Here is a 27,013-nt window from a genome sequence, read left to right as displayed (position 1 = left end):
GCTTCTACAGGTTATGCTTACAAGCTTAATAAAAATTATATGCCTACAGTATGTTAAAAGAAATAGAGTGAAGGAACTTAAAGGGTGTGAGGCCATCAGCAAAACAATCAAGTTTATACTCTAGGGTGAAATCCTAATCTGAGGACGTCAACGGACTCTCTAAACCAGCTGATCCATGAACATCTCTAGTGCCACCTCAGGACAAAACTTTGGGATGTTCCTCCATCTTCCATGGCCTCTATCATTCCCACATAAAGGTGACATGCACAAGGGCTGGATGGTGGTTGTGTTGTACTCAGGAGGGCCCTGGTTTGCATCATCAGAGGCCCAAGAGCACATCTGTCAGTGCAGACTTTAACTGTTGGCCCTATGTTGGCTTGTGGAGATCAAGAGCAGAATATTGTGCATCACCAGCAGAGGGAAAGGAAACATCACCGTGACCCCAGCTCGAAGTCAGTGATGTTGCAAAGGGGTGAATCTGCATTGAAGTCTGCCTTGGCTTTTTTAAGGTCACTGATTCTCTCTAAAAAAACCCCCAAAACAACACATACTTGTGTGCGCACAAATACACGCACACTAATTAAAAGACTTAACATGGAAATTAGGTTGTGTTGCAAAGCAAGATTCTTGTTAAGTGGAAATTTGCCATATGCTCTCCAACACTAGACACAAAGAAGAGCCACTCTACTAACTTAAACCTCCATTTTGCTGTAGGATTGGAGTGTACATTGCTGTCAATTGGCTTGTTTAATTTAAAATATTAATGTTTATTTTGGGGACTGAATAACAAGGTTAATTTGAAGAGGTTTTTGGAAACTCTTTTTCTCTCATTCTGCTGAGCTTTTATTTATGTGAGAAAGTAAGACAAATAATAAAATGTGGAGGTGCCAGTGGGCTTAGTGTAAAGAAGAATTGGAGGTTTATATGTCTTCTTTCTATTTTTTTTTTTTAAACAGTCCAATTATGTACCACATAGCAGCAACTGGGCTAACAACAGCCATATGATGGAGTAGCTTGTAATCCGGTTGTGGGTCTAGCTCCATGAGACAGACTCCAAGTAGATGAGTTTTAAATCTTCTTAGAATTAAGAAGGGTTTGGCAACCAAATTAATTGTTTTGGAAAAATCCTGCTTTATGGATCATGAAGAGGATAAAAAGGGAAAAAAACCATGTCATCTGTAGTGGTTAGTCAGATGTTCTTTTGGAGTTACACCGATTCCCTCTCTAATTCCTCTTCTTGTTGACATTCCCGTTAAAAGAATAATGAGTACTATGTCCGTTGCCTTAGTGCTGCTCAGCCCTGTGTACGCTACGAAATCTTTGCATTAAGCCCCCCGCATGGATTGAATCGTGTCGTAAGGCGGAGGTGAAAAACAAGGGCACTCGCCTGCGAGTGTGCGTAAAAGCGAGGTACGGACGGGGACGCCCCAGGACGAGGGGTGACAGCCCCAGGTGCCCTGCACACCAGCTCCTTCCAACGGGGAGGCTGAGAGCAGGCAACACCCGGCTTTTGCAGAACTGAATTATTCCAGTCTTTAATTTTTATTTTTTTTTTTAATATTTATGTAGTTACTCTTCAACCTAGTGCAGTTGTGACGCTTTGGAAAAATACAAGTATTATTCACGCCGTGTTTAAGTGATGGGAGACAATTAAAGAATGGCTGGGTAATAGTATTCCCAGGTGTAATTCTATTTTATGTATTTCGCAGATATGTAATGTATTCTCACAGAGGCTATATTACTTTATTACCCGATGCTTTTAAAGTATTTTGGTAAAAATAGGAGTTCAAAAAAAGGTATTATTATTTCACAGATGGCATAAAAGCTGCTTCATTAAGGGGGCTGGTACTAATAGTCCTTTAATACAGAAAGCCAGGAGATGGTTCTTCACATGGTACATTAAACAGTGAAATATGCCAATTTTGACTTGATTTCTATGCTGCTAAACTACCCCACATTCATTGGGCTGAGCTTTAAGCCCTTCCATTCTAGTGTTCTCCAGCCCCGGTTACAGAATTGCAGCTTGCTTTTCACCTATCTCCCAACAGTTTAACATAGATGTCTGGGTCCAGTCCATTGTTCCAATTGTATATAGTTTAAAAAGCTCTGCAGTATTTTACTCTTTCCATTATATCTTGGCTTCCCTGAGCGCTCTGCTCACTGCATTTTGCTTGTGCTGGCTCTGTTTTCTAAACCCATTTATGGCTTTTTTTTTCTGTACACACTTGTTCATTGGGGAGCTTAAATTGACTTCTCTCCATTCTGTTTCCTTAACTGAAAACGCACCATTAAGGTTGATTGAAGTCTTTTGAAAACACTTCATAAAAAATGAAAGGCTATAAGAAATTAGGCTACCAGTGTTTGCAAATACCTGTTTTCAGCCAAATTGATGGGAAGGAATAAGAACTGAAATTTAAAAATGCTACTGATATATATTTGTTTGCTACTTATTTTTATGAGACTAGAAAAAGCATGTGTAAAACATTTTGAGGAATAAAATATTGAGACATTAACAAAATATGCCACGCAGAAGCTTTTTTGTTGCAGAAAGCTTTTTCCCCCAAAAACATCAGGCACGATTCTGAAGAGAGAAAGTGGTAGAATGAACAGAAGTATCTGGATCGGTTATTTTCATTATTTTCTTTCTAAAAAAATACATTTTTTTAATTCTTATATATTTCTCTTCGGAGAATGTGAAAACTATTTCTTTCTCAGAGTAACCACGGACTAACATATTTATTAGGAACAGGAGATGTTCTTAAGAAATTGCTTTGCAAATGGGAGAAAAAGATTAATTGAAAAAGATTAATTGAATCAGCAAAACATCCTTTCAGCACAAAAACATCTGGGCAGTGGTGGAGGATGCGGAGTGTGCTTTGCGTTATGTACACGTACACTTCAGAAACAAAGCAGCCTCATCTCACAAACCACCCGGCAGGAACAAGGAAAGTAATTCCAAACGTCGTACCGAATTGTCAAGGAAACTTTTACGGACATAAGGAAATGCATCTACTTTAAACAGAGAAATACCAAGGGGGATTTGGGAACAGTGGAAAGCAAAGCAAGTGCTTTAGACTCAGAAGTGGTGACAGGGGAAACCGAGCACCTGAGCCGGCTCCCTCACCAAACACAATGCTACTCGTTCCAGCTGTTTCCAGGCTCTCCTAATACTGCTGCTTACCAGTGAAAAATACATGCTTTAGAAATGTGGAAAGCTGTAAAACAAAAATTATTTGATTTTAGTTTATTTTTAGATAATTTTTCAGACAACTGCCACACGTATTTTATTTACGAGCTATATTACTTCCATGACTTTTTCTCTTTTCCAAAATAGAGATACTCATTCTGACAGTCACCCCACATCTAAAACGTGACAGACTTTCAGTAACAAACTTCAGTCATGGAACAGGTGCAAAAAAATCTGCATAGGGTGAGTTTTACTTAATAGTCTTTTCCCAACAAAAAAAATCACCACCCCCCCCAGCTCCCCAGCCCAAGGATCAAACTCAGGTTTGAATTCAAGATCAAACAAACTTGTAAAGGAAAGCTGCTCCCAGACTTTGCCTTTAACACTATGATCCATTTAAAATTTTTGTTCCTTTTTCTTGTATAAAAGCAATAGAGTAAGCCCGCCAGACCTCAAATTGGGGTAGCATTTGGTGGGGGAGGTGAACACAAATTGTAGCATACCGGATCACTTTCTTTAGAAATTCTCCTGTTAATGGAGGAAAAGAGCAGCGAGATGGGGCAGAGGAGCAGCCGAGTACAAGGAGGTCAGGCAGCGGCGCCGAGTCTGTAGCAGAGGATGAGGAAACCCTGTCGGTTTCCATCCCATTAAACAAGCTACGAGCGACGTGTTGGGCTCGCTGGGATTACCAACAAACCCCTGCCGAGCCGTGGGCTCGCTCTCCCTCACATCCGCCATCAATTATTCACCTCCTTTTATGCAAATAATGTTTCACAGAAGCCATGGCGGTCCGTAATGGGGAGAAAAGTAACACTCGTTTAGAAGAATTAAATGGTAGATGAGAAGCGTGACACTCTGCAGGCAAAAGCTACCAAAATGGTGCAGCACCGATACTTTTTAAATGTCTGCGTGCGTGCACAGACGGGGAGGTTCCAAGTTTTGTTTGCTTTTTTTTTTTGACCATCAACTTTATGCAAAATTAATTAAGGCAGCAACAGACAAAGACTCCTGCATCCCCCCGTTCTGCCCAAGAGACAGCGCAGAAGCCAGGCCTCGGTGGCAGAGCTGCCCCTGCTCTTCAGGCTCTGAGCTTTCATTTTGGATTTCATGGGGAATGTGGGCAATAAGCCTGGAAACAAGTGTGTGTATAGCAAAGAGAGGTTTCACTGTTCTTAGGAGTCAGGAAAAACCCTAAGGGCTTTTGCCTTTGATCAGGTAAAGCATTCCATCGATTTCAACGTATAATATATGGGATCAAACCTTCCCTGCTGGGGCCCCACTCCAGCTCCCTGGACCAAACTCGGTCATGGTGTGTGCAGAGACAACACCATTCCCGTCAGCGGAGCCAGCCTGCCCAGGGAGATGCACAAAGGTGCTCCAAGAAGGCTTGCTTTCTTCTGAGACCCTTCCCACAGAAGAGATGGATAAGTAAATACAGACAATCCCGGGTGCATCCAGCCAAAGAACTGACCGTGTCTCCATTGCAAGCCTTGAAATCCTTGTCTGGGATTTTACTTGAAGGTTTATCCCTTTTCCTGTCGGTAAACTAATGACAGCCTTCCTGCTGAACTGTCTGTGGTGACACCCCATTGATGCCTCTCCACAGCAAAGGCAGTGGTGGAGCTGCGTGTCATGGCTATAAACAGGTCATGGGGGGCGAGAAGAACACCATCATCCTGCGCCATCCAAAACGAATTAGAGAATCTCAAAATAACCTTGAATTTTGTACCAGAAAACCAGTGTTTAGTAAGGCAGAAGCACAGAAAGGGGACCACAGCTTCAAGGTTTCTCTCTCTGTCCTGCTGCAGCCCCTTTGCCACACTTTGCTACTGCTGCTCTTTGTGTGCAAGGAGTGTGGATCAAAAGAAAAAAAACCTGTTGTTAAATCTTTCAACTTAATTTTGGGAGGCAACACCTAAACACTAAAAAACTTCTCGTGGCTTGACTCTGCATTTCTCTGAACTCACATACATGTCCCAGTTTTTTAAGTGTGTCTTCTAGACACAAAGACATCTGAATATTTGTGGTGCTTCTGCATTTAACTATTTTTAATTATACTGTTATTCTCAAAGGAATTTTTTTGCTAAAGCAGGAGAGACTGAAAGTGTGCTTAAATGGAGTGCAGTTAGCCCCCCAAAAAGAAATATACCTCCATTATAAAATTCTGCACTTAAAAATGCCCTGGCAATAGGCAAAAGTGGAATTTAAAATCCCTGAAAGAGATGAAAATTTGAAAGGCTATTATACAGGAGCATAGATAAATTCAGAGGGCTAAAAAGAAGCAAAGCTCTAGGGGGTTCACACATATTCCTAATTTCAAGTTGACTCCATTGTGCTTTTAAAACCTACAGAAATGAGAGTTGTTCACCTGTGACAGGCTGGCGGAGCAACGCTCTCCATCTCAGGTGGAGGTAGGAAGCTGCAGGAGCCCCAGGTGCTTTAGTAAACTTTGGCTTCTTTAAGGCACAGGGTATTTCTGCTCAGGATTACCCAGGGGGCTTTCTGTAGGGTTGAAAACCACCCATAGAGCACCAGAGCAAAGAGCCGCCCTGAGGAGTCTCTGCAGAGATCTGTCTGCGCTCCCTCTCATCCTTTCCCTCTCCCCTTGCCCCTCGTTAAGGCCAATTGTTGAGTCTTGCCTTAAAATTGAGCTGTCACCTGTGGAGGGCTGGGACCAGTGACAGGGGGCTGGGAGTCCCACCGGCCGCAGGACCAGTCCTGCTCTTCTTTTCCTCCGCACCGTACTTTTACAACCATTTCACTCGTAAACGGGCATCTTCTGGTTTATTTTGTTCCTCCACCTCCATTAGCTACACGTGTGCTTCTCTCTCTCCTTCGGGCCCCCCTTACAGGTACAAACTTTTTTTCCCCTGACATTACTATGTCCTTTTTCAGGTCCCTCTAGCTCTCCTGCGAAGAAGGAACCTAACTGCTAGCAGGTGGCAGCCAGGCGGTGACACTCAGATGCAATGTGATCCGAGCTTTCTGCACAAAACCCCAAAAATCACACTCGGGTCCGTTTCGCAAGAAGTCAGGGCTCCAGATTAGTCAGGAAGCGAAGCGAATCTGATGGAAAAGCCACACTGCTCCCACCGAGCCCCGCTGAGCCCCGCGGCCCTGCCTGGCCTTCGGAATTCAAGAGTGGGATTGGAAAATCTTCGGTTTATTCTGGTGCAGATCGGCCAGAGCCCGGCTGGAGGGAGGGGGGGTCTCTGTCCCCCGATGTCCCCGTCCCTCGGGGGCTGAGGGAGGCCATCAGCGGTGCGACACAGACATCTGGCGGCTGTCCTGCTAACTGCGCCCCCGGCAGAGCTCCTCCAGCCGGGGGACAGCTGGGGACCTCTTCCAGGGGGACATCTGGAGACCTCTTCCAGGGAAGAGAAGGCTGAGGGGGCATCTGATCAATGCTTAGAAATACTTCAAGGGAGGGTGTCAAGATGGCAGGACTGGTCTTTTTTCAGTGGTGCCCAGGGACAGGACAAGAGGAAATGGGCACAAACTTCAATGTGAGAAGTTCCACCTAAACATGAGGAGGAAATTCTTCATTTTTAAGGGTGGCAGAGCCCTGGAAGAGGCTGCCCAGGGAGGTGGTGGAGTCTCCTTCTCTGGAGACATTCAGACCCACCTGGACACGTTCCTGTGGGACCTGCTCTGGGTGGCCCTGCTTTGGCAGGGGGTTGGACTACATGATCACCAGAGGTCTCTTCCAACCACAACCTGAGTGTCTCTGGTCTGCTAACAACTTTCACAGTTACTGCCTGCCATCTATTTCGAAGTATAATTAATACTAATGCCTCTTTCAAATCACCGAGGAGAAACAAACAAACAAAGAAAGTATAAAATTAGTATAATAATACCTTAATTGTAAAAATTAAATCATATCATTCATAGAAGTTTGATGATGGCTTCCTAATTAAGCACAGAAATGTAAATTATTAAATAAAAATATCCACAGTAACTCTAGTAGTAATTTAATTTGACCCGATATCTGGCCCTTCACTGCAAAAAAGACATCGAGGTGTTGCTGTAAAATCCTGCTGTGAAGAAACCCTCTAAGACTCTTTGAGGTTTCAGAAGGCAGGGGCATTTTTTTTGCAGTGCTAGGCTGGTCTGTCTAGCGTGTGTACCCTGTGTTATACAAAACACAGCTTTTATTAGGCTATCACATACAGGTGTATATATACTTTCTTGGAAGGGTTACACATATTCATTTAAATTCTTGGAATTCCTTTACATAGTCCCCTTCTATAAAACGCATGTGTGGTTGAGTCTTGGTGGTCCATCTGGTAGTCTTCAGTGGCCGTAGACCCCAAAACTTGCAGTGACCACTCGGTGAACTCAGTCTGTCTGGCCACAGAGAGTCCTTCTTTGGCTTGCGATATGTTTTCGGTTTCTGTTCCTAAGTTCCTGTCTTGCTCTACTAACTTTACTGAACTTTATTACAAGGGATGGCTGGCAGGGGGCTGATAGAAACTCAGCTTTGGAAGGATCTTTATAATATTTTTAAATACTTAGTAGTTCCTAAGCCTCACTTTGTGGCCACCACTTCTTGTAGCAACTGATTTAAGGCTGTGCCAGCCTGTGCTGTTGTTAATTTTGTTAAAACCAGGTACAGTAGATCGACAGTGGTGATTGCCTCCTGTAAATCACCTCTAATTCAGCAGTGACAACATTCAAATATTTAGCCAATAGCATAAAGAAAAGAAAATATTTTTATGTACAGAGTGCTGTAGTGTCTACCTAAACCAGTCCTAAATAAAGTGCTAGCCTACTTTCTGCTGGGAAAATCTCTTTTGAAGCTTAAGATCAAAAGCACGTTTTAAGCTTAAACACCACCCTACTGTTTCATTCTTACTTTCTAACAAGCACTTTAAAAAGCACAACTAAAATGCAACTGACAAACTTGAAAAATCTTTTGTGTTGTTCCACTCGAATGATCTAATGAGAAAATGGCTCAGTTCTGTTGTAGCTAATGAGGTATAACATCTTCACTGAACCTGAATATGAAACAGAGATTTCTCTAAAGATATAGCCTTAACATACTTCTACTGCTTTACGCATTCTGCCATGTTTTTATTTAAGTGATGTCCAATGAATAAAAGCACAGAACAGTTTTGAAATAAAACATTTACACGTGAAATTACTCAATCCAAAAGTGCTTTGAACTCTGTGTACAAGCATGGTGGCTTCAAGTGGGAAAATGTGTTTCACTAATTTACTAAGGTCCTGGGTTTGCAAACAGAGATATTAACGTAGCCAGGCAGAGATCTGTGATAACACATTTTTGACCGATGAAGTTCTGAGGCAGAACCAAAGAGCGCATGGGTGTTAACCTACCTGGTTTCAGCAGTGACCTACTATCAACATGAAGATTTGGCTAAACAGTGAAGATAGCACTAATATCAGTATCAAATAATAGCATTGATTCTGGTAGTACCTAGTGTATGGGAGCACCCAGCCAAACCAGTTTCAGAGCATGATAGGTGAGATGCAGGGAGCTGTCATCCAACTCAGCTTCGTCTCCGCCTTCCCTTATCCACGAAGAGATAACTTGGGGGGAGCTGCAAAAACGGCTCAGCCCTGGGGCTGTCTCAAGATTGCACCACACTAAGAACCAAAACCCCTACAGAACCTTGAATATTCCCTTAACAAACAAAATGCCCTGAGATCCATCCCCCCACTATGTGTTCTGTGACTCTGAGTGCTACACATCACCAAATTAGCAACAGAAACTAAGGAGCCATCACAGGACCAGAGACAAATATTCCACACAGTGTAATCCACTCAGGAATAATCCTGCACCCCCATAGACTCAGGAAATATGCACGACTGCACTATATGTACTGCTGCTCCAACATGCCCAGCTGAAAGTAACCCACATTTTTTCTCAAAACTTAACAACAAAAAATGTATTTTTGTCTCCACTTATGTTCGATGCTACTTCAAAGCTCAGCAGTGATAAGACACTTAAATACATAAAGCTGAGATGCTACAAACTTTGTGCAAACACTTGAGTTTCACTTGTCCTTTTGTGGTTACCAGGAAAGCCTCTTCTACTATGTGAAAGTGTTAGCTGTCTCCTGTCCCATAGCTACAGGTTTCATAAAATATGCAGAGTCATTTTTACTGTGTTCTAATAGTTTGTTCTCATGGGTAAAAAAGGCAAACCAACAGTACTATACTACAAAACAGAAGCATGTCTGGAAAAAAAAAGAAATCTGACATTTCCTTTTGGGATTTTTTTCGAGGAGCGATGTGCAAAACAACAAAGATTGCTATTGAACCATTTTAAAAATAATATCAAGTATATCAGAAATCCTTTAACATTCTTTGATCTTTCTTAACAGATCTGATCTGCTTTGGAATATTGAAAGGACAGCCCATCACTGCAACATACTCATGCAAACACATACATTTTAAATTTATCTTGCATCACTATGAAGAAGAGTATGCTGAAGAACGAGTCCCTTCTGATCACACTACGGCACCGAGACAGGCACAGTGAGGCAATGTGATCATCATGCATACTGTGAAGCTTTCAGCCTTAAAACAATAGCAGGTAATTAGGAATGACCTGGTTACGGAGAAATTCTTAACCGTTTTAATGATTATAAAGAGTAAATATTCAGTATATAAAATGAAATACATGTCCAGTTTATTTAACAATGCAAAGAAATATACTCACTGGATTTTAGTGTTTTGAGATCACCTTAACATTGGGAATAACTTGAAGTTTTTCTAGTTCACATGATTCCTGTCCAAAATTTTAAAAAGACACCATATGTCAGGGGTTCTCAAAATCTTGCAACTAGTATATATATTTTGGGGGAAATACTGGTAATTTTCTCAGGGAAATCCATAGAAGAAAATGGGAATTTTGTCCAAAAACAGTCCACCATATTTAGCCCACTGAATCTACAGCATTAACAAAAATATACTGTACTTGAATTCTGTTGAAGTCCAGAAAGAGTTTCTGTAATTTCACTGAAGGTTGTAAACTGTTCAGTTGTCATATTTGGTTTTGCTCCAGATGAAGAGTCAAAAGACCATTCTGTCAAGCAATGAAACCTTGTGAAATCATTTTAATGTGCTTATGGTCCAATACCAACTCCTGCAGAAACTGGAGATCTTCAAGTCCTTCAATTTAGCTGATGTAGTTCCCTATTATACCAAAAGTAAAGACATGGAATCATCTTTAATGGATTTGGATTCGTTTCCAGCAAAAAATTATCTTAAGCAGAAGCAGCTCATAAACTTTCTGAAGTACTTGTATGTTGCTTTGGACCACTTCACTGTCAGTGGAAGACAGTGTGTTTGATTTCATCTATCGTCTATCCATCCACCATCTCCATTTAAAGCAAAATATCTTCCTAAATAAAATATGGGCACATTGAGGTACAAGGCTCAAGTCAATCATTATTTTTGTTCCTAGAATATCTCACAATTGATAAAGGAGGCAACATTCATAAAGAAGATAGTATCCACCTAGTAGGAAATTAAAAGCAGCTTTAATAAATGGAAAAATAAAGAAATTGACAGTAAGGAGCAAACACTTCCAAAAACCTGTTGAAAAGAGCAAATGCACCTCAGGGGGCATTGAAAAATAGCCTGAAAGTATATCAATAACAGAAGTCTTGACAATGTTACTGGATCATTACTAACTGAAGATAGTAGAAGTACCAATACACCTGAAATGAAGCACAGTTATTTACTAAACACTTTGGTGCTACATTTGTGGGGAAAAAAAAGGACAATGTTATTCATATCATACAGTAATAATGAAATAATTTCCATTCCAGTATTGACTTAAAGGTTATTAAGTAGCAGCTGCTGAGCTAGAATCTGACATGTTTAAATGAGTGACTAAGTAAGTCACATTCAAAAAAGCTGGCTGAGAAGCACCATGGAATATTTATGTTGACTTATACTAAGTTTGAGAACCTCAGCCAAGTTTCAGGGTCCTGCAAGAAAGCTAAAATTTGTCATTATTTAAAAAGGGAATGGGGAGGAAGATGGAAGGCCTTAGTGTAAAAAAAATTCCTCTCATCAGCAAGAGGGGCATTCCTACAGCTACTGAACAATTTCAAGTCCTTTTGAGCCCCCACTCTGTGTAAAGAATGTCCACCTCTCACGAGGAAGCAGATAAGCAAAATGAGCACAGAAATTTGTCACACTATGATGGAAGCTCAGACAGTCCATATCCATGTGTGCTTCTGCCAATGTCCCTTTTCCCCAGGAAATCTGAAAACAAACTCATGATTTTCCCACACTCCAGATGCTAAGCATATGCAAAGAATGAAGACAAGAAGAGCTGGGTGAAGTCTTAAGAAGTATGCACACAACAACTAGATTTTGGAGGATTCTCTGATGCTCTGTCATTGTTACTTTTATAAAACTTGATCAATGTATAGAGGGAATTCTGCATGGTGACTTTGCAAGACTTATCTGATATAACAAAACTGAATTTGACCATGGATGTTGCCTTATATATGCAGAAATAAGTAAATGAATCCTGACATGTCCCGAATGTTTCAGAGTGCACAGATGAGAAATGCAAACTGAAAGGCAATTTGAAAATGCTCTTTAGGCTGATCTAACTTTGATGGCAAAAGGAAGAAGAAAGATGTATGACCATCTCCTTCAGAGGATGACGAAAAGCATATAACTTATGAAATGAGCAAAGGAAAGGAGGCTAATGGCAGAATGAATGACTGCTTAGACTAAACACAGCATTGCAGAAGAATTTTGGATGAATATACAAAAGCCTTCTTTACATTCAAAAAAAGGTACTGGAGTCTGAACTGGCTGAACTCATTGATTCTAACAAGGGGTTGTGATTGCCATCAGAACACCCTACAGTGTAAGGCAGCTGAATTTTCACTGGTCAGGTTCAAGGGACCGAAATACCATCTAAATATATTCCTCGCTATCTGAATACATTCCTAAAATTTTGTAGTGTAATGTTGTACAAATTTAAGTAATGAATGAAAACAGAACACAAATGGTCAATCTCATCAGAGAAACGTGTACGCACTCTCCCAGATCAAACCAGCAGCCAGAGATAGGCAAGTGGTTCCCTTATTCAAAATGAGATCCTTTGTAGGAAGGTGAAAAAAACTTCAATATATGCCTAACCACCTATGCAATAGGATCAAAAGAACAGATGACAGCAGTCTGGTATAGTTACTTTGATGAAGAAGTGGCCTAACAATTTGCCTACAAAGACCTCAGGAAAGAAGAGCCAACTAGATGATACCAAACATAACATATGTGTGCAAACCAAAAAAAATAACCCTAATGTATTGGGTTTCTTTAAGCTAGGAGGTAAAAAAAAAAAAGGAAATCCAAAGCTACTGACACTGAAGATACCTGTTTCCTCCTCTGTGCAGTAAAGGAGAGATAAAAGTATAATTTAGAAGGTGATGGTACTTGCTTCTTCAGCAAGTCCTTGCTGTCCATGGCCACAAGTCCTTGCTGTCCATAGCCACAACCTTTCAGTAGAGCTGCTGGCTATTTGTTACCTGATTTGGGAGCTTTTGTCCAGGCAGTATTGATTCAATGTGCTTGTAGTTCAGACACAATACCTGCAAAAAGGAAACCTAATTAACCAAACAGAATGTTCCTCTGCTAACACATTAGCAAAACTGCCAATTACATTTTTCTGATTCAGAAATTTGATCTTTAGAAAGATGACTGATCTGTTTAAAGTGCTTAAAAAGGTTTGGTGCAATTAATTGATTTTGGATCAGATTACTGCAACAATACTGTAAAGTTGAAACAGTGGTTGCAATCAGCTTTGTGATGATTGATTGCTGTTGTTACAAAAGCCCACAAACAACAAGGTATTAAAGGAGATTAGACTATTTTCCATCAAAGTAAATTAGTTTATTATTAATATTATTACAAAAAAATAAAAAACATGTGTCATGACCTACTCAATTCCACCAGAGTGTTAACACTGATATTCCTGGCATGGCGATACTGTTGCCAAAGGCCCTCTAGGCTATTTGAGATCAGAAGATGAAGATTGTAGACTATGCCATGAAAATTGTCTTCACATTTTATATCAGGTATGGACTTTCAATGACAGCTGCAGGATAGTGGGAAAGAATAAAATATAAATATGTCCCTAAGATGACAAAAACATATATACAACCCACAGAAATACTTCCCTGAAGATTAATTTCAGGATGATGTCTGCAAACAAATGTGATTAGCGCTGTGGAAAATACTTTTGTTGCAGAACAGTGGCTGCCTCACTGAGTGCCTATACCGGTGTTCGGTTAAGGATGCATCACATGCACACAATCACAGGTCATTCTTGCTCTGAATTCCTCCAGATCTACAACAGACAAGGCAGGTTTTTAAGAAATCAGAAGACTGGAGAAGCAGCATGGCACATATATATGTGCCTGTTCTCACTTTGGCCAAATTTGTTCTGAAAGGAATCAGATCAGATGGGTTTTGATCAAATAAAATCTCTCTCCTAGACATATGTTGTCTGGAGCCAGTACCCTATCTCTCCTAGACATTTTCTGTCAAATTGTGTGCAGGCAGCACCACTCCCAAAAGGAAAAATGGAAGCATCTAAAGAAAGAATATTTCTTCAACGAAACAGCAGAAAATAACCCTTTGTGATGAAAAATGACACTATGGATCAGTCTAGGGAATTTAGCCTACAAAAGCTAGGGAATTATCAGGCATATTTGCTAAATACAGATTCTAGCTTTACAATTTCACATTCTAACCACAGTATTAGATGTTACTTTTAATAGATAATGCATTTCTGAAAATCAGTGCACCTGATATTAGAGGTTGTCCAATTTATTTTTGTATTTTTGTAGAAGTCTGAGTGTCCCCTTCTATCTGCAATCATGTGAACGGTGAATTTGCCTCCAACCAAATCTTTGGCACTTTTTTGTTCTGTTGGCTCCTATTAGATGCATTTAAGGTGATGTCTGCTGTACTACCGCAGATCTAGAACTATGACAGTAATATAGGCAAGAAACATTTTACAATGAATTAAAAATGTTTAAATTAAAGTAGCTTTAAAAGTGCTATTTTGTTCTTCATATGAGCAGATCTGGATGACTGTTTTATTATGGAACAAATTAATGGAGATAGACTGTGTTCTCTCAGCTTACAATACAGATTTGTAAGTAATGTACACTAATTTCATAGGTGTTAGAAATGATTAAGCTCCAAGTTAAAGCCTTGGGAACCCTAGTAACGTACCAGGACATTATTGTCGTAGGCATTAATACAAAAAAAAGCAACTTGCACCCGAAAATGACTAAAGAGAGACAGAAACTGACAATTCAGTATTATGGAGTATATGAAAAGATTACACACATATTAACAAGTCTAATCAGCTGGGTCTTCATTTGTTAAAGACCTATTTTTAAAAAAGTTATAGTAATAATCTGCATATATAATAATTTACTACTGCTATGCCATCTAAGCTCTGAGAGAGAGAAGATGGAATAATACAAATAGTTGGTAGTGATTTTTTTTCCAGACTATTCATTTTCTACTTATGTCCAAAATTATCAGATTAGTTAAATCCCAAGAAGAAAAAAGCATTTTTATTAATAAAATAATTTATTTATTAATATAACTTTAAAACATATGGATGCATTCAGAATACTTTGTTTTCAGCTCCTTCTGCAGCTGGCATCTGCATGACTCAAAACTGAGAAATCACTTAACAAAGTCCAGATATCTTCATTTAGATTTACAGCACTTTTCAACACTCAAGGCACAAAAAAGGCCCTTAAAGTGAGTGAAAACTATACCTACATTGCCTTAAAAGCCTTTGTGCTCTCACACAGTTTTATAGAGTCTGAACATAAATAAGAATCAGGGCCTCAGTCTCCAATTAATGTCTGAATCCAGCCAACAAAGTTTATAATACATACACTGTCATTCCAGGTAAGCTGAAAAGAACTGGAACTGCTGCAGGTGTCACTGCTATTTGACAAGAGTTGCAGAATTATTCCATGGATTGTAAACCTTGATTTAGCCTACCTAGTACATGATGTTTATCTCTGCAAAACATTTTGAACCCAGTCCACCTGGAGGGTTCAGTACCTCCTTCTCAGGAGTGAGTATAAATCCAAAAATATCAGACTGGGATTCTCATCAGTTCAGGTTCCACTGTAAAGATGGATGAATTAAGCACCTGCAGCCAGAACCTCCAACTATGTTTAAATATAGCATCCTTTATACTTACACAAATGTAATTTTTAATGTAATAAAGAACAAATTAGTTTTGAAATAGTTAATATTTACCTTTAAATGGTGTATCTCTTGGTTGGTATAAACAAAGTTACTACTTATGTAATAACTTAATAAGCCCTATTAGGGAGTAAGTTTTCTTTAAAGAAACTAGAGATGTAATTCTGTTGCTCTCAGTGGAAGTGTAATGAGCATAAGATAGATTTTCAAACACATGTCTTTTGAGGCTGATAAGATGGCTATTATTTACACTATGTCTTGAAAGTTTGATTTGAAACTCCTTGAAAACTCCTTGATTTGAAATTCCTTGAAAAATAAATGAGAAGCACTTACTATAAAGTGAGCTGTCATAGAAAAAGGTGGCTGATACCGAAGGCAAAACAAGTTACAAGTGACACAGTTGGTGTTACTGGGCCCAAATGTAACTAGATCAATCATCAGTAGATGAATTAGATCACTAAACATAGAAAAATATGCACATGTAATAAGAGAAACTTATTTTACTGGAACATAACTTGTCTGCTTCACTTCCTTTCTTCAGTTCTGCTAAAGATACACTCAGATTTTTTAATATTTGAAAAACTCACTCTGTTGGCAGTGAGTAAAAACTCATCCTCTAAAATATTTCACTATAAAGAAATATTTCTGCTGTGTCCCAGCTTAACAGCATGCATTATCACTACCACAGTAAATATAGTACCATCTAGTGCTGAAATGTAGTTTTAACCTAAAGTGAGTTCTTAGAGGTTAAGACAAGACTCTATTTCTTCTATTTGTGTGAGATTGTTGTTGCTAAATGACACCCATCTTAAATGCTCTAGTTTTTCTGGGTTGGAAATTTTGAAGAGTGTCCAGATTTAAGACAGGGATCTGTAATAAAACTCAGTATTAGAATTGAAAGAAACCAACCAGTCAATCTGTAAAATAATTCTACCTACTGATTCTATGCTCAGTTTCTATGTCTACATTTCCAACTATCATCAATGGCAATTTCTTGGATACAGGATGTGATATTTCCCTTTTATACAACAGAGCTACTAATTTTTAATAAATTTCAAGAAAGTTCAGCTTCTCCTCTAAAAACAAGAGCTCTAAAATATAAATGTGCCAGCTCCCAAATGTCCCTTTGCAGTTGAAGTTATCTGAACAAAGACATTTTTTCTTGTCTGCATTAGATCTTAGTTTTGTTCAAGTTAAATCCTTCTGCAATACATGATTATTTTAGTGGCTAGTTTGCTTTACACACCCTCATTCTACAACACGACTTTAACAGAAACATGATTTCAGCCTAACACCAAGGCTGGATATTTAGCCTAGAAGAGGCTGAGTGCAAAGTCAGAGCAGAGTTTATCCTAACTTTATAGTTCCTCATGCTTTTTATACACAAACTAAGTACTCTTTTCTCTATATCATAGATTAACAAATTCCAAAATTTTCTTGTTTGAAATATTCTTGAATAGAAACAAATAAATGTTGATATCAAACGTATTTTGCTGCCCAGGTTGTGAAATATCTTTCTTATACAGGATCTGACTTCAGACATCTGGAAGCAAGCTTCATATAAAGACGAGGTTGTCACTGATGCACTCTATAATCTATTTGTTTAACTATTACTCCTCCTTTCTGATAATACTACAGTATGTTAGTCAACCATCGCACAATGGAGAGAAGAAAAGATCACAGAGTCACAATCAAAAAATTCAAATTGTACTGTAAGGGCCCAAAATATCCAGTATTACTGTATTGAGATTGTATCAAAGACAAATAATCGCTTAAATATTCAATGCTGTTAGATTGGCTTTGGTGATGACAAAATAACGTATTTTGCTATTTTATTTTCCAAAGTATTTATCTTACCCTTTATGCATCCCTTCTCTCTAATGTCACAAAACTTATATGACATATGCTAAAGCATTAATTTTCCCAGCAATTTTTCTAAACATTAATTCCCTAATGCACGCAGAATGAAATGCTGCACTTATCAACAGAAATGTGTTTTCCTTTAGCTAGTCTATATTCTAATAACAAATTGAACTGACAGAGGAGCTTTTAACCTTTCATACTGGGTAGATTAAAATGATTTCAGCTGATGGATCAGAACAGGTTAGGATCACCTTGGATCGTCCTCCACTGACTCTTGAAGCTTCCTGTTAGCTCAGTTTCCTAAGGAAACAAGGCTAATGTGGCTGTGCTATCCGTATATCCATCTGCTAGCCTTACCACTAATTTTTAAACCTATTGGTGAGTTTTGGCTCTATCAGACAAGTACTACTCAACTTTCTACAAATCCCATGAAAACAAGCACCTGAATTAGAGTTATAAACTGATGATTCCAGCGAAGGAAAGGCTGCCATATTGGCTCAGCTACGATGCCAGACACTAGAGGATCCAGGAGAGACCTGCTCTGAATGATCTGAGAAACTCTGAGAGCTCACACCTGATTAGGCACTGGATAACCCAAGGACAAGGCTCTTTCTTAAGGCAAACCAATTTCCTTCAGTCCTGCTGCTCATCAAGTGCCTGCTTAATTAGTTTATATTTTTTCGTAGTCTTTCAAGGTGATAGATACTGTTCAAAGGGTTATTCTCGATATTTGCTGGTTTGAAATTAGACTTACTAGCTCTCTTCTTGCAATCTGTTTTTGATATTGATATTTAGTATTTTGTAGTGAAATTTTAATCCTGCCTGATCTTGGAGTGGATTAGTTAAGAGAGCTCAATATGCACTTTGCAAAGCTCATTTGGCTTTAGACATGAAATATGCCTAAGCCTCTGTATTTTAGGGCAGGGTATATTTGAAGTTAGAAAACTGTGTTGCTGTATGCATTACAGAACTTATGTTATACAATTTACTAGGAGAACTAATGTTCCAGCGTTATACTTTCGTGACATCAGTAAAAAGTTGGGTTCAAAATTGGCAGAATAAATTAACTAAGCATGGCTACTGAATTTTCTAATGAAATTTCTCCAGGCCAATCTCTACTGATCAGGGAGAGAAAGAAAAGGAGCTGGCTGCAATTTCCTCAATCAGTCTGCTTCTGTCATTCTCCTTGCCACCAGTGTCCTTGCTCTTTAAAAAATTGGTAAATATCTTTTGAAATACATCCAGAGCATTAATCTAAATGATTAATCTAAATGTTGAACTAAATACAGAGATTAATCTAAATGTTGAACTGAATACATTAAACAGCATCAGCCCTAGCACTAAGTACCAGTTATTATCATGCATCTGTGAATCCACCTTGTTCTTGCAAATTTGAGGCAGAATTTTAGTGCAAGGAAATACACTGAGAAGGGGAGTTTTTTCTTCATCAGTCCTACAATATTCTAATAGAGACACCTGAGGGAAAGAAAGGAAAACACTGTGTTAAGTATATAATATAACTAGACATAGTATACATACTTCATAGCTTAGCATATAGTAAATGGCATAAAAATCCTGCTGTTCTTGGAAGGAGAAGGTGATATATTGCTATACATAATTATTCACAGTTCTAGTAAGTTTAATAATTTGCAAGACTCCTATAGATCTTCCATATAACAAATTTTTAGAGTTTTCAGTATATAAGAGAATGTAGACCTCATTAAAATGCTCCCTATTAACTATAGTCTGGCTTTTTGTGAAGATATTTATCTGTTGTTTTTTTTTTTCCAGAAAGATATGATCTTTCTCCGCATGTGAGCAACACCGTTTCACCGTGACTGTGCTGTGATCATGATTTATTAGCTAGATGGTATAACATACTCTGGGAGGCAGTAAGGATTTTCGGCTTTGCTGTGAACTGAACTAATCAGACATTGTGGCTGGATGCTTAAGAAACTCTGGAGAGGCACAGGTTTAGTGATATGTGTCACTCAACAGTTACCATGTCAACACACAGAGGTGACAGCAAAGAACACAGCAAAGTTAAAATTTTAATCGGATAAAAACCTAAGCAATAACAGCAAAGAACCAGAGACTGGAACTGGTAGCTCTTATTATTTCTTTTTATATCTTAGTATGTATTGAGAACATTCATTGAAGCTTAATTGAGAGGCCAAACAGACAAGGCACCATCTTTTCAGATGCTTCCTGGGTGCCCTAATGGAGTTTTGTTTCCTATGTTGGTTTGTTGTTCAATTTATTTGAGAGGTATCTATTCAGATAGTATGCTGTTTGCCTGACTTTGACTTGTACAAAATATTAGATTTAGTTGTTAAATGAGCATAAAAAAGCTTTTTAAAGCGACTTTCAAAGTCTCAAATTTGTAAGGTTTAACTCTGATGATTCTGACTGAGCACTTTAAATAACGTTAAAATGTATTGATTCAAAGGGAATAAAGAACAGAGAGAAACGTTTGTTCCAGAAGTTGGTTGAGCAACAGGAATGAATGAGAGCCAGTAAAAGGGCTAAGTATTGGCTTTCTTGCCAGAGCTCCAGCCAACACAGCTGCGCTGCTGCTGCAAAGGGGTACCTGCAGTCCCAGACAGACTAACAGTGTCTGTGCACCGCCCCAAGGCTGGGAACTGTCCCTGCTCCCACCCCGAGACAGAAGAATTAAAGCCAGGGCTTGGTTTTTGCTATCTGGCACAGGCCACCAGTAAATTTGTTAAGGGAAGCAAAAAAAGAAATGAATTATGCCTCAGAGATGTCTCTGAGCAAAGGTGCCACAGAGCTTAGTCACTTGGTGAGGCTGTGACTACAAAAAGAAGTGAAGGCCCTGGGAGAAGAAAAATGCCATAACATGTTCGTAAGGCTTCTTGCATCGCAAGGGCCCTAGAATTCATAAGGTGCAGGACCAGATTTGAAGCCTTTATAACTGTAGCCACGGTTAGAATGCTTTCCCAGGGATCTCAAGTGCTGGTATGTATCTTATGCCACGGGTTATGTGTGACTTCAAGACTGAGTATGTTGGGAGTGTGTTTATGTAAGATATTTATATCTTTCCTAGACCTTTTCAGCTGGTTCCAGACTTTGTTCCATTTATACTCCAGTTGAATCTGATCTGTGGTCATACATGGTTATGTTAGTCCTCACTGGGTGAGGACCTTAACTCCCTTGTCTGTAGTGCCAGGTGGATTGGGCAGCCTCAACCCCAGACTGCAACTTCTAGATGTTCAAGAAGTTTTGGTCCTGCCCAGGTGCAGCTGCCACAATCTCAGATACCTTGAGGCAAGTAAAATGGCACCAGACAGTTATATATCTGTGCAACCGAATCCTATGATTGATTTCCACTGACTGTAATGAGAGTCATGAGATTTCCAACAAGTTTGGAAAGATCTAAATTCCTAACAGACTGAGTTCCTGAACCTGTGTTTCTAATGGAATCACAACAGCAATTACAATAGAAAAAAGCTGAAATTGCCTTTAATACCTTGATTTATTACTTGTTAAATTAACTTTTTTAGGTTCTAAAGGTCCAGAAAGTAATATAGTATAAGATATTCAGACCACCTTCATAAGTAAGGGTGAGGAATTGCACCCACTTATCCTTGTACGGGACTCAGTATATTGTATTTGCACAAAGCATAAAGATGTGGTAAAACCCAACCAGGCAGAGCTCATAATTAATCGAAAACTTCAATAAAAGCCCTTCTGCATGCACGAAAAAACATATCAAATATAATTGAGAGCATAAAAACCTCTTCTACATTTTTTTTTTAAGTAATCATGGAGCTCCAACACTTAATCTTTAGAATTATCAAACACTTAGTAGTAGTAAGGGTATCGTTGTTGCAGCAGCTCTTTTTTTTTTTCCTTTCCAAAGCATTTAGGCAGTTTATTAACCACAGTGCGCACAAACTACAGCCTTAGTGTACTACATCCCTACTGCTTTTGAATTTCTGCCACTGTATTTACTGACACAGCCCCACGAGCAAGTAATTTAGTACAAGAAATGAGGAATATATTTTTCCACATACAACAGCTGAGGAAATTAGACCTGAATTAGATTTGGGTGGATGCCTGCTCCTCTAGGCTCCATAGGGGAGCTGAGGGAATTGCTCTACTTTGCCTAGGAGGGGCTCGGCTTTGTCAGCATCTCTTCCGGAACGCTGCCTCCACAGAGAGCTTCCATAGAACACGTTCCCACAGAGTAATACCACCTATTTCTCTCAGAGTAATGCCACCTATTTCTCTGTCCCTCAGCCCAGAGAGGGCTGAGCCCTCAGGGCTCCCACTGACCCACCACCCAGGCCTGCAGTGCGGCCGGCTGTGGCGGAGACAGCCTCGCCCCGCCCACCGGCGGGATGGGAGCCAATCGGAGGCGAGTGACTGCCCCGTGACCAGGGCGGGCAGAGGAGCAGCCAATCGGAGGCGTGTCAGTGAGGGGCGGGGGGTGTGTGTGCTGTAATATGGCGGAGCCGCAGCCATGGCGGTTCCCTCAGTGAGGGGAGGTTGGCGCAGCTGACAGACCCCAGAGGGCTCGGCACCAGTAGCCCCAGTAAAAGGGGCCTGTGGAAACTGGGTTGTTGTGTCCCTCAGCCGTGCCAGGTCAGGAGTCTGACAGCGACGCGCTACAGACCTCCCCCATCCCTTTACCAGGCACCTGGCCCAGCGCTGGTGATTAATGGAAGCTGCGTGGCTTTGCGTCTTGCTGTGTGTGTGGGGTGGTGGAGCGTTGCTGATAAACTGGTTTGTGAAATGTCAAAAAAAAAAAGAGTTTTATTCTGGCTTGTGTATCTCCCTTGGTGAGGGAGGGTGTCCTGTCTGCGCAGTGGTTTATCTTCAGGGGGTAATGTAAGGCAGCTGGGCCAGACTGCGGCACAGAAGCTTACTGTGGCTTTGCTTAAAGCAATTAGAAATAAGAGCGTGAGACAAAATAGGCCTTTCTTAAACCAAAAGGACTGTGTTAGGGCCTGGAGAATAATGATTAGTGATGGAAGGAACTGGGATTGTTTAGTTTGAGGAGGAGGAGGAGGCTGAGGGGGTGGAGACCTCATCACTCTCTACAACTCCTTGAGAGGACACTGTAGAGAGGTTGGTGCTGGTCTCTTCTCACAGGTCGTTAGCCATAGAACAAGAGGGAGTGGCTTCAAGCTGCATCAGGGTGGGTTTAGAGTGGCCATTAGGAAAGAATTCTTCCCAGAAAGAGTGGTCAGAGACTGGAATAGGCTGCCCAGGGAGGGGGTCGAGTCACCCTGAATGTGTTGAAGAGTCATTGAGATGTGGGGTTGGGGGATATAGTGTAGGGGAGAACTTTGTAGAGAGGGGTTGATGGCTGGACTCGATGATCCCAAGGGTCTTTTCCAACCTGAATGATTCTATGATTCTATGTTTACTGAACCATTTGCACTGGATTAAGTTTGTCAGTTTAAGAACAATTATAATTAAATTACTATGTTAAATTTTTTTTGCGTGCAGAACATGCAAAAATGCATTTTGCATGTAGAATATTTTCCAGTGGTAGAATTGCTCAGCAGAAAATGGGATCTTCAGTGAAACAATTGTTATCAAAGATGTCTGACTGGTGAGTAAGGAGGTGAAATTTATTGAAAATTGCAAAGATTTCTGTTAAATTCTTTCCATTAAATTTCTGTAATGTTTCTTAGCATTTTTAATGGAGAGGGAGAAAAGTTATTCAAGCAGCTTCTCCAGTTTTACCAAGATGGATCAATCGGTCTGTAGCTTCTTACTTGCACTGGTTTTTTATATCACCAGATGTCACTCCAAGTCCACATAAGAAACAGAGCTTCCATTTATTTCTACATTGTAAAAGATGTTCTGGTTTGTTCTTAGACTTCCCTATCCATAGGTGCTGCATTTCACTTACCCAAAGACAAATATATATATATATACACACGCATATTCCTCTTTTAGCAGAAGTCTGTAACAAGGTAAGTCTATGACTCCAAATATGCTTGCCTGAATTAACGTATCACAAGTATGTAATGGAACAATTTGAAATTAAAAAGGGGATGTTAGTTCTCTGAAAACTGCACACTTTCTAATTCAAGGAAAAAAACAAAACAGTCATCTACTCTGAGCCTTCTTCAGAGGAATTTTTATGTAATTTTGCATCAGGGGAGTGTGTTCCCTTCCCTTAAAGAAAAGGTCTTTAAGCAAATGACTCCTTTCCTTTCTCATTGACAAAGAATCTTAGGGACAACCTTCTCACTAAATTAGTTTAGGCAGCTGGTACCATTTTGTGACCTGTTAGATATGTTTTAAACAGTAGTTGAATGAGCAAGCATTAAAACTGGACATTGCATCCAAATTTAGATATTCATTAGTACTATCAGTAGCAAAATGCAACTGCTTTTGTTTCTGAGTCTCTAAAGGAATGACTCATTATTGGCAGTGAGGAAAGCCAAATGATCTAATTTGGGCATAGGGACTTCTGTTTGACTGGAAAACACTCCTCTCTTACCAGAAGGGAATTATTGTAAAAATCAACATTTTTGTGAAACGCTTCGGTCCTTTCTAGGAAAGTCTGTGTGCATAATACTCTTAATCTCTTCAACTGCAGCAAACATGCAGGGCAGCATGTAGCTAATTTTACTGCTAGATAATCTTGTGTTGGTTTATAAAGCTGTTAAAATGTATATTTTCATGTACAGTATTTAAAAAATGTCTGGCAGCAGTTGCTAGGTTTTTCTTTTAATGTAAAGTATTTTCAAACCTATCACTGAATTAATCATTTCAAGTGTGTTATCTTTCACCTTCTGCTGTGGCACATTCTGCTCTAATTCTGCAAAAGCCTTTTAGTATAATTTGAAATAATTTCATAGTGTAGTCAAAGCAATTGTTTAAGTGCTGATGGTGCTTTGCTACTGTATATTTACTTTTGGAATTGTCCTTGTAGTTTTGCTGACTTCTGTAGAAGCTTTTCGAACTGTAGTTCTTCAGATTCTTATAGATCACTGCAGCAGAGGCATGTGTTTCTGCCTCTGCCTTCTACTGATGTTGATCTTTTTATAGGCTAGTAAATTATTTGGCTTCACTGGTGTTGCTAAAAGTCATCATTGCATTTGTAGAAGAGTTTCCTCCTTATAAAAAAATACTGTTTGTAATCTATGGGCAGCTTTTTGTCTGCTTCTGCTTTGTATCACTGGAATATTCCTGACTTTCACTGTGTCATTAATTAATCCAAGTGCTTCCGGTGTCATCTCTACAAACCTATGCATATTTAGATGAAAGGTCAGAATAAGTGGCAAGAAGCAATCATGATAGACCTCATGTAAATGATTAAGAGATATTATATTTTAGAAACTAGGCTATCTATGTCTTTTCATTAATTAAACACTTTAGCTAGCTTTTACTATCAGGTAAGATATGAAAGAGGTTTGGGCTTTTTTTTTCCTAATAATTTTAGCAGTATAAATATTTTGATGTGAGACGTGGCTATGTCTTTGCAGTATTTAAAATAATAGATTTCTCATTAAGCACCTGGGAAATGCCACTGCTTCAGCTGTGATTGGAAGCAGTTAGGTTAGCAGGATAAACACGAGCAGTAGTTGGAAACATGATATAATTATATTGATGTCTCCACTTCATAATGCAGAGACCATGTTCCCACTGAGGTCAAGAAAAATATAGCTGAAACAGGACTGAGGAAGGCTTCTAAGGTTTGACCCAGCACAGGTGATGCATTAAGTGTATTTACAAGAGTCCCATGAGCACATGTGTGGCAAGGGGAGAAGAGCACTTGCTTACCTTTGGCACTGCCAAAAATAGTGCCAATGCCAAATTCGGGGAGCATTCTGGCATCTAGGCCAAACTGGTTACAACTTGACCTGCAGGATGGAGTGGGATAAAACTGTGTTGTCTCAAGTATGTCACTAGCGACAGACAGTTGTCACAGACAATCCAGAATAATGACTTTAAAGGCATATGCATTAGTGTTTAATCTAAAATACCTCCTCACTATCTGAGCTCTGGGTGGAAAAGGCCATTCCCAGCAGCTCCGGCTGCATCCTCATGCCACAGAGTGCATGATGCTGAATGTCAGTGGTGTGGGGCCCTGCTCTCCTGATTTCACAGACCGTTTTTCTAAAGTAAATGAACTAAACTGAGGCACATAGATGGATATGTATGTCCGTGCTTTGTATTTTGCATGTTTTTAGATCATCTAAATTGCTGTATTTTCTCATTGCTTTGGATGACAGGCCATAAAAATTGAGGAGTGAACTCAGGTGAGCACTGGGCATCTACTTGAAATTCCCTGAGCAACAGGACAAGTGGCTTCTTATGTATCTGTTAATTCAATATTCCTTCCTACATGTTATTATCTCAGATGATTTTGTCTTGGGGATAGCTGTTGAAAGTCTCCTGTAGGGAGATTAAAAAACAAAAATAAACAATCCCAAACCCAACAGAACTTCATTAGTGCTTTTAAAAACAATAGATAAGATATTACTTATAGAATGTTTTATGATTACGGTAACTTCTTCTGCCAGCTCGGGGCTGGATGACGTGCTAACAGACAGAGATGAGCTCAGCATTGATCTATAAATTAGCAGTTGCCTAGTGACTCATGCTCCTGGCACACTTGCTTTATGCAAACAGAAAATAGCACTATGCAGTAATGGATATGTGCCAATTTTTTGTTAGGGTCACTGTCCTAGAGCTTTCGGCAATTTTTTACATAAATTTTGACAGGGAGAGTAACTTGAAAATGGGAAATGTCAATGAAAGCAAGGAATTGTCCAGAAACCATCAGCAAGGTACCCACAAAAGAATGTTGCTGTAAACACACTGCAATGGGAAAAAAAAACACAGCAAAAAAAAAAAAATCTGGCCCAAAAATATATGAAAATAAGTAGTGCAGCATAAAATAGAATTTGCAGGCCGCATATTAAATGGATTAGAAATTGGCTTAAAAGCAGATCTCAAAATAGGAAAAAATAATTGTCATGATTATTAATCAGTTTAATGAAGCTATCTAATCATTTTATTGGCCATCCAAATGGTCACATAGGTTTCTGCCAGTGAAATCTGCAGATGGCACAGGCTCACTGAGTAGTAAGTAATGAAGTTACACCTACAAAATGATTTGAATCACCTAATTAAATGGTCATAGTCCAGCAATATGCACTTCAATACAGCTGAATGCAGGCTGACATACTGGGGCTATATGGGCTACAGCCACAAGGTAGGTAACGGCGTCTCGAAATGCTTTGGCCCAGAAAGGGTCATCCATAGTAAACTGCTTCAGCCTGAGCTCCAACTGCAGTGCTTTAATTAAATTAACCAACATGAGTGAGGGTAGCCTTGATGCAATGCTGGATTCTGTAGCATTCATCTCAGTGGGATCTGAGTTAGGTTAGAAATCAGCACCTGTGAAACTTCATCCTGATATTTTCATGGACAATATTGAAAAAGAAGTTGCAAGATTAGCTTTTTATTAATTTCAACTTTATTCTTCCTTGTGATCTATCAATAATATCCAAAGCCATTAAGCTTTTTAAATTTTACTATCTACATTTTTCAATGCCTGTGAATAGTAAGTAATTTCTCTGAGAGGGGGATCATTCTTCATGCTTTCTAAAAAGGATCTGCAGATATAGGAATTGAGTGTGCTTCTTGTTTTAGGGGTGAATATTTCTAATTTTTATGTGAATAACCGGTACTTTGAAAAACATCACCTTTTCCTGTCTCCATCCTTTTTGT

Source organism: Calidris pugnax, unplaced genomic scaffold (assembly GCF_001431845.1).
Source record: "Calidris pugnax isolate Ruff unplaced genomic scaffold, ASM143184v1 scaffold74, whole genome shotgun sequence".
NCBI classification, from domain to species: domain Eukaryota; kingdom Metazoa; phylum Chordata; class Aves; order Charadriiformes; family Scolopacidae; genus Calidris; species Calidris pugnax.
Note: the sequence above shows the minus strand (reverse complement) of the source record.